The sequence below is a fragment of the Cavia porcellus genome, unplaced genomic scaffold (genome assembly GCF_034190915.1).
Source record: "Cavia porcellus strain 051 isolate PalLab524CR breed Dunkin Hartley unplaced genomic scaffold, mCavPor4.1 scaffold_2, whole genome shotgun sequence".
Lineage (NCBI taxonomy): Eukaryota > Metazoa > Chordata > Mammalia > Rodentia > Caviidae > Cavia > Cavia porcellus.
The window spans coordinates 70,642,387-70,652,651 of NW_026947485.1; the positions used below are offsets into that span (position 1 = coordinate 70,642,387).

General features: G+C 41.3%; 1 pseudogene; it reads right to left on the minus strand.

Moving 5' to 3' along the window:
* The window catches only part of LOC100730488 (lysophospholipid acyltransferase LPCAT4-like), a 47,969-nt pseudogene extending 38,181 nt beyond the window's left edge, over window positions 1–9,788 (minus strand).
* Window positions 9,789–10,265: the final 477 nt, after the last annotated feature.

Genomic DNA, 10,265 nt, shown 5'->3' on the forward strand with positions numbered 1-10,265 from the left:
TATGTCTGTGGCTCCCAGGCCTCATGAGTTTGCATTGTGCATTTCTGATGGTTCATTGTCTAGTGCCTGGATTGATGGTGTCAGTGCTCCACGCACAAAGGGGTGGAGCCAAGATGTGATGTAATGGCAGGAAGAAGGTGTGTCTTGCTCTTTGCTGGTTCCTGCTTGCTGTTTGCAGCTGCCATGAACTGTGGCCCAGCCATGCCCACCTGCCGTGGAGCCAACTGAGTGTGGACTGAAACCTCCAAAAACTGTAAGAAATAAACCTTTCCATTCCCAACTTTGGGCTTCAGGTATTTTGTCTCAGCAATGAGTAAAAAGTAACTAAGACAGATAGGAAAATAAGAAGTTAAATTATTATTTTCAGGTAACATGATACTCTACATAGAAGACCCCCAAAACTCCATTGAAAGACTCTTAGATTTAATAAATAAATTCAGCATTCAAAAATCAAAAACATTCCTATACACTAACAACAAAATCACGGACAGAGAAATAAGAGAAACCACACCCTTCACACTAGCAAGCAAAAAAATGAAATATTTAGGAATTACTGTCATGAAAGAAGTGAAAGACCTATACAGGGAAAATTATAATACACTGAAAAAAGAAATTGAGGAGAATCTTAGATAGTGGAAAGACATCCCTTGCTCATGGATAGGAAGAATAAATATTGTGAAAATGGCCATTCTCTCAAAACTGTTATACAGATTCAATGCAATCTAAATAAAAATACCATCAACATACTTCATAGATCTAGAGAAATCACTCCTAAAATTCATCTGGAGTGAGAAGAGACCTGGAATAGCAAAGACAATTCTAAGCAGCAAAGGCAAGGCAGGAGGCATCACAATCCCCAACTTGAAGTTATACTATAAAGCAACTGTAGTAAAATCAACATGGTACTGGAATCAAAACAGAGCTGAAGATCAATGGAATAGATTAGAAAAAAACAACCACGACCACAAACACACTTAACCACCTTATCTTTGATAAAGGGGCCAAATATGTTCACTGGAAGAAGGTCAGTCTCTTTAATAAATAGTGTTGAAAAAATTGGCTTTCCATATGCCGAAAACTAAAACTAGACCCATGCCTATCACCATGTACTAAAAAAAATCTAAATGGATCAAAGTTCTGAATATTAAAACAGAAACAATAAATCTATTGGAAGATAAGTTGGGTAAAAACCTTGAAGACATAGGAGTAGGTAGAGAATTCATTAACAGGAATCAAATCGCATGGGAAATACTTCCTAGAGTCAATAACTGGGACCACCTCTTATTAAAAAGTTTCTGCATGTCAAAAGAACTCTCCAGCATAGTGAAAAGAAAACCCACAAACTGGGAAAAAAATCTTAGTGAACTATCCCTCAGGCAAAGGACTTCTGTCTAAAACATACAAAGAATTTAAAAAATCAGACCCCCAAAATACAAAGATCCAATCCAAAAATGGGCATCTGAGATGAGTACACAATTCTCAGATGAAGAAATACAATTGGCAAATAAATACATGAAACAATGTTCATCATCATTGGTCATTAGAGAAATGCAAATTAAAACCACACTGAGATTCCATCTCACTCCTGAAAGAATGACCAGGATCAAGAAAACCAACAACAAATGCTGGAGAGGCTGTGGGGAAAATGAACTCTCCTGCACTGTTGATGAGAGTGTAGACTGGTACAACCATTGTGGAGGTCAGTCTGGAGATTTCTCAAAAAGCTGGGATTGGAAGTCCCATTTATTCCAGCTATTCCACTTCTAGGCATATTCCCAGAAGAACTGAAAGTATCATACAACAGTGATATATGTGCACCTATGTTTATAGCAGCACAATTTGTAATAGCCAGATCTTGGAAACAACCTAAGTGTCCATCAACTGAGGAATGGATAAAAAAGTTGTGGTATTTTTATACAATAGAGTACTACTCAGCTATAAAGAATGATCACATTGAGATATTTGTAAATAAATGGGCGCAGCTTGAGACCATACTCTTAAGTGAAATCAATCAAACTCACATGTATAAATACTGAATAGTTTCCCTAGTGTAAGAAATGATAAGAATACATAAAAGTATGTGGTAATCATGATTCCTCATTATATTGCTTTGAAGCCTTATAATGTTTTCATTCATTAATTGGAATGGTTTTATTCTGGGCCATTTGATTTTGTTGTCTGTGATGGTATGAACAGCTATTTTGAAGAAAACAAGACATCATAAATAGCTAGTGCTCATTTAATATCATCTTGTTTTGAAGTCCCATCAAACTTTTATTCTTCTGTCTCCATCAGTGTTATCATGTTGTATCTTACTGGATTTTATTATATGTGATAGCACAAACAAAAATTTTTATAGACAAGGAGATAACTTAGAAACCATTGTTCATTTTCTGTTAGTTGGTTCTAAATACCCTGTAATACTTTCTCTTGAATGGTTTCACACTGTCTTGATATGGTTGATGCTATAGTATACAAAGTTATACTCAGATATTTCAAGGAAGGAGACACTATGGAACTACTGTTATGTCGGGTTATCTTGTGGTGAAACACTACATTGCTTAAATTGTTTTGTTCTGACCTGTGCTGTTGTGTTGTTATGTCCTCTTTTATCTCAATCTCCTTTTTATTTATTTATTTTGTTTTTTTAATTAAGGAAAAAATAATTTTAAAAAATAACAGGATTTTAAAAAATAAAAAAGAAACCAACTTCTGGAGACTGGATGTACTCTCTGTGCCTGGGATGTCATTGCTGCAGAGCCCTCTCAGCAGACAAAGCTGAGTAGTACATGCATGTATATATACACACAGCTATAATGTTTTCTGGAACTCTGTGTCTGTGTTTGTCCATATATTTATTCAGATAACCAGAGGTTCACACTGAGATCTCTGACTTTAATTCAGTACCACAGGGTTAATTCTTGCCATCCTGTCTTGTTTATATGTAACTTTCACCCCCTGAAGCAGTTCCTATGGAATGAGGAGACCTAATATAGAACTTAGTTATCAGTGTGGATAAAGGGAGAGAGGATTTGAGCAGTGCATGCTATTTGCATGTGTAGAAATATCAAACTGAACCTCCTTAACGTGTGCAACACATACATGTTAAGAAAATATTTAAAAAGAGAATAAAGGACAGAAATTAGAGTCAACAACTCCATCTGAGTGCTGATTCTCTACATTCAGAATTTAACACAAGCACCCGGAGGGCTTGCTATAGCTCAGTTTGCCCGACCTCTTCCCCAGAACTTTTGATTCAGTAGAATTGGAGGGAGAATCAATGAGCAGCCTATCTGAAATTCCCAAGGAATCCTGCTGACGCTGTACCACAGTTTAAAAACCACTGGTCTCAGGAAGTTTGCCTGAAAAGGAGGATAAGGAATGGAACTACAGCTGTGCACAATGGCACATACATGTTAGCCCAGCACTTGGGAGGCTGAGGTGGGAGGATTGTAAGTTTGAGGCCAGCCTGGGTTACATAGTGAGTTCAAGGCCAGCAAGACCCTAACTCAAAATCAAAAGGGGAGGGACTAGGCATTTAGCTCAGCAGCATAAGCAAGTGTGGGGAAGTGTGAAGTAGTGAGTTCAATGCAGAGTACCACAAAAAAAAAAAAAGGAAAGAAAGATGGAAAGAAAGAAAGAAAAGAAATGGAGCCACAGATGGAAAGTGAAGTAGGCCAAGAAAAGTGTCTTGGTTGTATTTCTGTGAGCGTGTACATGTGTGTAGGTGGACCACTGAGGAAAGAACTAACAGCCTTTTGCAGTCAATGAAAAGAGGAGTAAAAAAGCAATAAAGTAATGATAGGAGAGGTAGACGTGGTGGGAACTCAGAGAACTGCTAGAGCAAAGTCCTTGAGCTGGTGGAAGCGGGTGGAAATGGGGCTGGACTTAAATAGCTGCCCATTCAGTATATTCATAGTAATAGGAGAACAAGTAGGAGGTAGACTAGATGGTGAGGGCCTTGTAACATCTCTCCTCCTTGCTTCTTACCTCACAGCGTGTCGTGGCTGATGCAAGGCCACCAGCTGGGACAGAGGCTGGGATGACAATGTCTCCAGAGTTTGGTGTTGATGGTGATAACACAGGAAAACAAGACAGTGTATAGATCAAGAGAAAATGGAATGGCTGCTGGACAGCCTTGTGGGTCTGTCCAGAGGGCGCAGGAAGCAAAGGTGAGGCCAGCCATGTGGTTACGTTTTCCCTCGTGCCATGCTCAGCACTGCAGGAACATACAGGAGGAAAAGCAGAGTTGGATGTGAGCAGGGTGCAGCTTTGCCAGGCTGATGATGCAGCAGGTGAGGGAAGAGCTGGAGACCTGCTACACCCAGAGCAATCCCATCTCTGTGTGCCTCATGAAATATTCAGCATAAATACTTTCTAAGTTTATCTTTTCCCATTATTGAAGCAACAATGATAATTGCAAATCTGGAAGACCATGAACTTCAGGGAAATATGTTTATAATTCATTATTGAAGAAAGATAGCATAAAAAACTGGGTCTGTCCTGGGACTGCAGTTAAGTAAAAATGATGAAAGTGTTGACAAACATTAGTCTAGGGAGAAAAGAAAATGGTTTTATTCACTTAATGATGGGATTCTTTCTTGCTTTTCAATTTATTTATGTTCAGGTCAGGTCATTAAACATTAACAGAACAGCTACTGATGTTTGGTATTGTGCTGAGCTCCAAAAGCACAAAGAGAGACAGAAAAGACAACAGAAAATGGTAGAGAAGGAAAAATTTTATGATTGTAAGAACTGGATCTTAGAACCAGGGCAGGAAAGACAGGGACCCAGAAGGAAGCTGGATACAGTCAGTCTCTCTGTGTCCATTTCTGTTCACACTGACTGTTTTCTTTGCTCTTCTCTCTTGCTACACACCAGCTCCTTCCCCTCCTCAGGCCACAAGATGGAAAATGATCACTTCAGATCACTTTGCTTTTTACTGGTTTGGAAAAAGATTGATCATTCTTTCTTTCTCTCCCACCTTCTTCCCTCCCTCTCTTCAGCACAGAAACCCAAGCTTGAGTCAAACATCCATTACTAAATCGATGAAATAGTGGAAGAGTCTAAGAAAGGGGCTTTAGCCAACGTTGAGTCAAGTGGCCACCTCAGAACCAATTAAAGTGATCAAAGAGCTGTTGCTAGGAGTCCCACCACTGCAAGCCAGTGTATTAAAAAGGAGAAGCCATTCTCCACAGTAACAGAGTTATCATCCTATTGGGTGTCTGATAGAGTCCTTATCTTTGCTTCCTAACACCTATCTACCTTCTTCCTCTGCACATGAATTCTAAAGAATGGCCTTATCTAATATCACCCATCACCACCTCCTCAAGGGCAAAGTCACATCAACTCTCATAGATCCACTGTTCTTTATTGAAGATCTTTAGGTAATGCCCATTAGTCCTTGTCTTGGTCACTTTCTTCATGACTAAATAAAATACCACACACTTGCAAATTAAAGGAAATGTTTATTTAGGCTCACAGTTTGTAGAATTTTCAGTCTATCACCCATTGGCTTCAAGGCAGGACAGCATGGCAGAAGGGCCTGAGAAAATAAGAGCAACTCACCTCATGGTAGACAGGAAACAGAAAATCAGGGGAGGAGCCAGGGGGAAGATGCACCCTTCCAGGTCATGCCCAGAGTAATCCATCTCTTCCAACTAGACCCACCTCCTAAGAGCAAGTCATCTATAAACCCCATAATCCAATCAATACCCTTCCAACGGCCCTGCCCAGGAGCACACAAAATCTGAGTAAGCATTTTTTGGATATTGTATTAGTCAGGGTTTTACTAGAGAAAACAAATAGAACACAAGATATACAAATGTATGAGAAATGACGTAAGATTGGCTTCACTAAGTTGAGATTGCACAGCAAGATGAGATATACAATAGTATCTCATAATAATATATTTTACATCTCCAAATAATTAAGAGAAGCTGAACATGGTGGTGCATATCTGTAATCCTACCACTAGGGATCCTGAGACAGGAGAATTACTGCAAATTTGAGGCCAGCCTGAGCTACATTCAAGACAAGTCTGAACTGCATAGTGAGACACTATCTCAAAAAGACAAAAAAAAAAAAAAAAAAAAAATTCAGAGTAAATTTAAACATTTCCTATAAAAATGGTAGCTGAAGTGATAGTTATGTTAGTTTGATTTAATATTTTTATATCATATATATCACAACATCACAATGTGACCCATAAATATATATAATTATGATTTCTCAACTTAAAATAATACTAACTTTAAAATTCCAAAATAATTTTAGGTAAAAAGCAATAGGCAAAATAGAAGTACTGCAGAGAGAGAAGACAGATAAAACAAGAATGGTAAATTATTGAAGATGGGTGCACAGGTAAATTTATCACATCATTAATTCTTTGTTTTTTTTTTTTTTTTAATCGGTACCAGGGATCGAACTCACAACCACACGCTTGCAAGGCAGGCGCTTATGCCACTGAGCTAAATCCCCAGCCCCTTGCATCATTAATTCTGTCTGAAATTTTCCCTTTTTAAGTATCTGTTTGGGGTAGGGAATGTTAGAGCACTTGTCAGAGAACTTGCCTAGCACTGTTTGAGTCCCAGCATTACAGAAAAAAAGAAAAGAAGGAGAAAATGGAAGGAAGGAACAAAGGAAAGAAGGAATGAAGGAACAAAGGGATGACAGAAGGATGGAAACAAGAAAAGAAAAAAATCTCGATTAAAATGTAAAATAATAAAAAATACATATATATATATATATAGATATATATATATATATATATATTGTTGTAGTTGTTGTTTTTCATTTTTATCGGTACCAGGGATTGAACTCACAACTGCCTGCTTGCAAGGCAGGTGCTTATGCCGCTGAGCTAAATCCCCAGCCCCATAAAAATATATTTAAAATATTAAGAAAAACCCTTTTTTTGTTGTGTCAATGGACACAATGAAAAAATTGAGATAATAAAAATATATTTAAAATACTAAGAAAACCCTTTTTTATTGTGTCAATGGACACGATAAAATTGGAGAAAATATTTGCAAGTTATAAGATTATACATCTGGCCAGGTGTAGTGTGGCACATGTCTGTAAACCAGCAGTTGGAAGACTCAGGCAGGAAAATCACTATGAGTTCAAGGCCAGCCGAAACTACATAGTGAGATCCTGTCTCAAAACACAAAACAAACAAATAAATGCACCAAGGATCTGAGTACACTGTTCTGCAAATATATACAGATGGTAATCAGTACATGAAAGCTGCACAAATCACTAAGGAAATATAAATGAAAACAATTGCAAGATCCACTTCAAAGCTACTAGGATGACTGTAATCAGATAATAACAAGTGTCAACAGGGGTGTGGAATAATTTGAACCGTCATGCACTACTGATGGGACTGTAAAATGGCCCAACTGCTTTGGTAAATGGTTTATCAGTTCATCACAAGATTAATCAGTTACCATATGATTCAGCAATTCCTAGGTGTGTACCCAACAAAAATGAAAACATATATCCCACAAAATCATGTAGATGAATGTTCATAGAAGCATTCAAAATAGTCCAAAAGTTGAAACTAACTAAATATTCATCAACTGATGAGTAGCTAAATAATGTATTTATACAGTGGGACATTCCTTGGCAATAAAAAGTAATGAAGTATTGATATGTACCATGTCATGTATGATCCTTGAAAATTTTATGATAAGTAAAACAAAATCCTCAAAGACTACATATCATACATCTATTTACAAGAAATGTACAAAATAGGGGGCAGACTGCTTGGCAGGAATGGGGAACAAGAATAATTTTTCCTCACCCCTAAATGAAACAATAAGCACAGCATTTCATTTAGGGGTGAGAAAAATCATTCTTTTTGTGGAACCAAGGGTTGAACCCAGCCCCATCACACTGAGCCACATTCTGTGCTTTTTTAAAATACAGATATAGATTTATATTTATATATAGCATATTTTCTTACCAAAAAAACCCCAACCAAACAAAAAATTAAAATCAACTTAAAAGAACAAATAATGACAACAAAAACAAACAGGAGCAAAAATGGGGTTGAGGCCTAGGGTGGGCTCCCGACGCTGCCCTGAGTTGTGGGGCTGGATTCGAGCTGAGGCGGAAGGAGCGGGAGGCTGAGGTGCTTGTTCGCCCTTCTGCTTGGGAGCCTGCACAGTCCCGTCGGCCAGAGCAGGGGGCTGCATGGGGACAAGGCACCTGGCAGGTGCCTTGAGCAGTGTGGAGGGGGTGCAGGTAGGTGTGAAGAGCTTCCCATAGAGCGGGTCGTGGAGGGAGAAGTTCTGGAACTGACAGAGGGAGAGGCCATGGCTGGCTCCTGGCTGGCACAGCTCAGCATGCAGAGTTGTGGCAGCAGGGCGGGGCGAGCCCAGCAGCAGGTGCAGGATGGCACTGACACCATCTTGGTACAACAGATGGCCAGGTCCCTCTGTCTGCTCTACAGCAAAGAGCTCAAAGGCCAGGCGAGTCAGACCCTCCAGGCTCCTGCCTCCATCCAAAGCTGCTGGCACAAGTACCACATCTTGGAAGTCCACCAAACTGCTGGCATCCTACTGGAAGTAACTGAAGGCACCAGCCACGGTCTGAGGGTCCAAGAGCTGTAGCTGCCTGGCAAACTCCTTCTGGCTGATCATTGGACTCTGGCCTGTCTCTGCCTCAGCATCCACACAGCCAGGTAACAAGCCTGCCTTCTGAAGCACCTTTCCCAGCTCCCAGAGTTGTGGCTCCAAAGCTACCTTCAGCCGGCCAACCACAATGGCAGGCAACCTGCCCACAAACTCACACTCAGTGGCTGGACTGCCTAGGGCCTGTGCCATGATCCGCTGGACATTGCTGGCATACAGGGTGGGGTTCCTGCTCTCCTCAGGGCTGGGCTGATACACGGGGAGGAACTCCACATCCACAATGCTACAGGGCTGAGAAGCTGTGAGCCACAGCACCTTGAGCACTCCAGGGCCCCTTCATGCCCAGCTGGTGGTATCCAGACTCTTGGGGTAGCGGATGACAGGCACCCCCTGCAATGAAGGCTCCTGGTTTGAATTTAAGCAGAGCCTTCTTGTTAGAACACGTGCCTTTGGGAAAGAATAGTACCTGGGGCCACTTGCCTCCTGATGTGGCCCTCCTCCACCACTCTTCTATGGGAAGCTGGGTCATGCCAGGAACCGAGATGGCTTGGTTGAATCGAAGAAGGGCTCCATGATGGGCACAGAAAGGTTCTCGGCTCGAGAGACAACCTTGGGCAGGTCACAGGGCAGCAGAACCATGGGGTCGAAGAAAGTAGAATGGGGGGCAGCAACGGGGACAGGAGCCTGAAGGCACAAGGCCTGCTGGCCACGAACACGGATCCGGAGGAAGCCCAGCAGGAAAAAGAGAGGGCGGTTGAGGTGCAGCACCCATTGGGGCACAGTCTCCCTCCATCCTGTAACTGGTTCCTGAAGTTGCTCCTCGGTAAGACCTGCGACTTGTAGCCAGGCAAAGGGCCAGAGGAGAAAGATGACAAAGGCCAGAAGCACTCGGGTGGGGGCCAGCAGTATCCCCAGGAAGCAGAACTTCACCCGCTGGAGGCGGGAGAGATGTAACTCCTGCACGAAGGGGCTGAGGAGCGCCGGGGATCCGGGGTCGGGATCGCGGGGGGGCTGCGTCCCCCGGCCACCCTGGTGCATGGCAGGAGGCAGCAGCAGCGCCCCGGCCCCCACCCCGGTCTGCTGTGCAGAGCAGCAGCTGCTGGAGCTGCGCAGCTGCAACGCTCTGGCCCTCCCTGTGGGGTGCCCCATATTCTGTTCTTTTCTTACCTTTTATTTTGAGACAGGATCTCACTAATTTGCTAAATTGTCCAAGTTGGGCTTGAACTTGCAATCTTTCTGCCTCACCCTCCCAGCTCAGATTATAGACACACACTATGACACACAGCTTGAAAATGTAGTTGACTATAACAATGACTTCATAACTCTGTAAACATACCAAAATCATCAAATTGCATAGTTTTGATTGCATGAATTCATTTTTGAATTTTTTTAAAGAAATTAAGATAAAAGAGAACATAACAAAGCAGATCAGAACAGAACAATTTAAGCAACCCAGTATTTCACCACAACACAACCCAATATAGCAGTACCTACTATAATGTCTCTTTCTTTGAAATGGCTGAGCACACTTTCACATACAATAGCATCAAACATAACAAAATAGTATAAAACCACTCAAGAGGATGAAAGTATTACAGGGCATTCAGAATCAAATAACAGAAAACA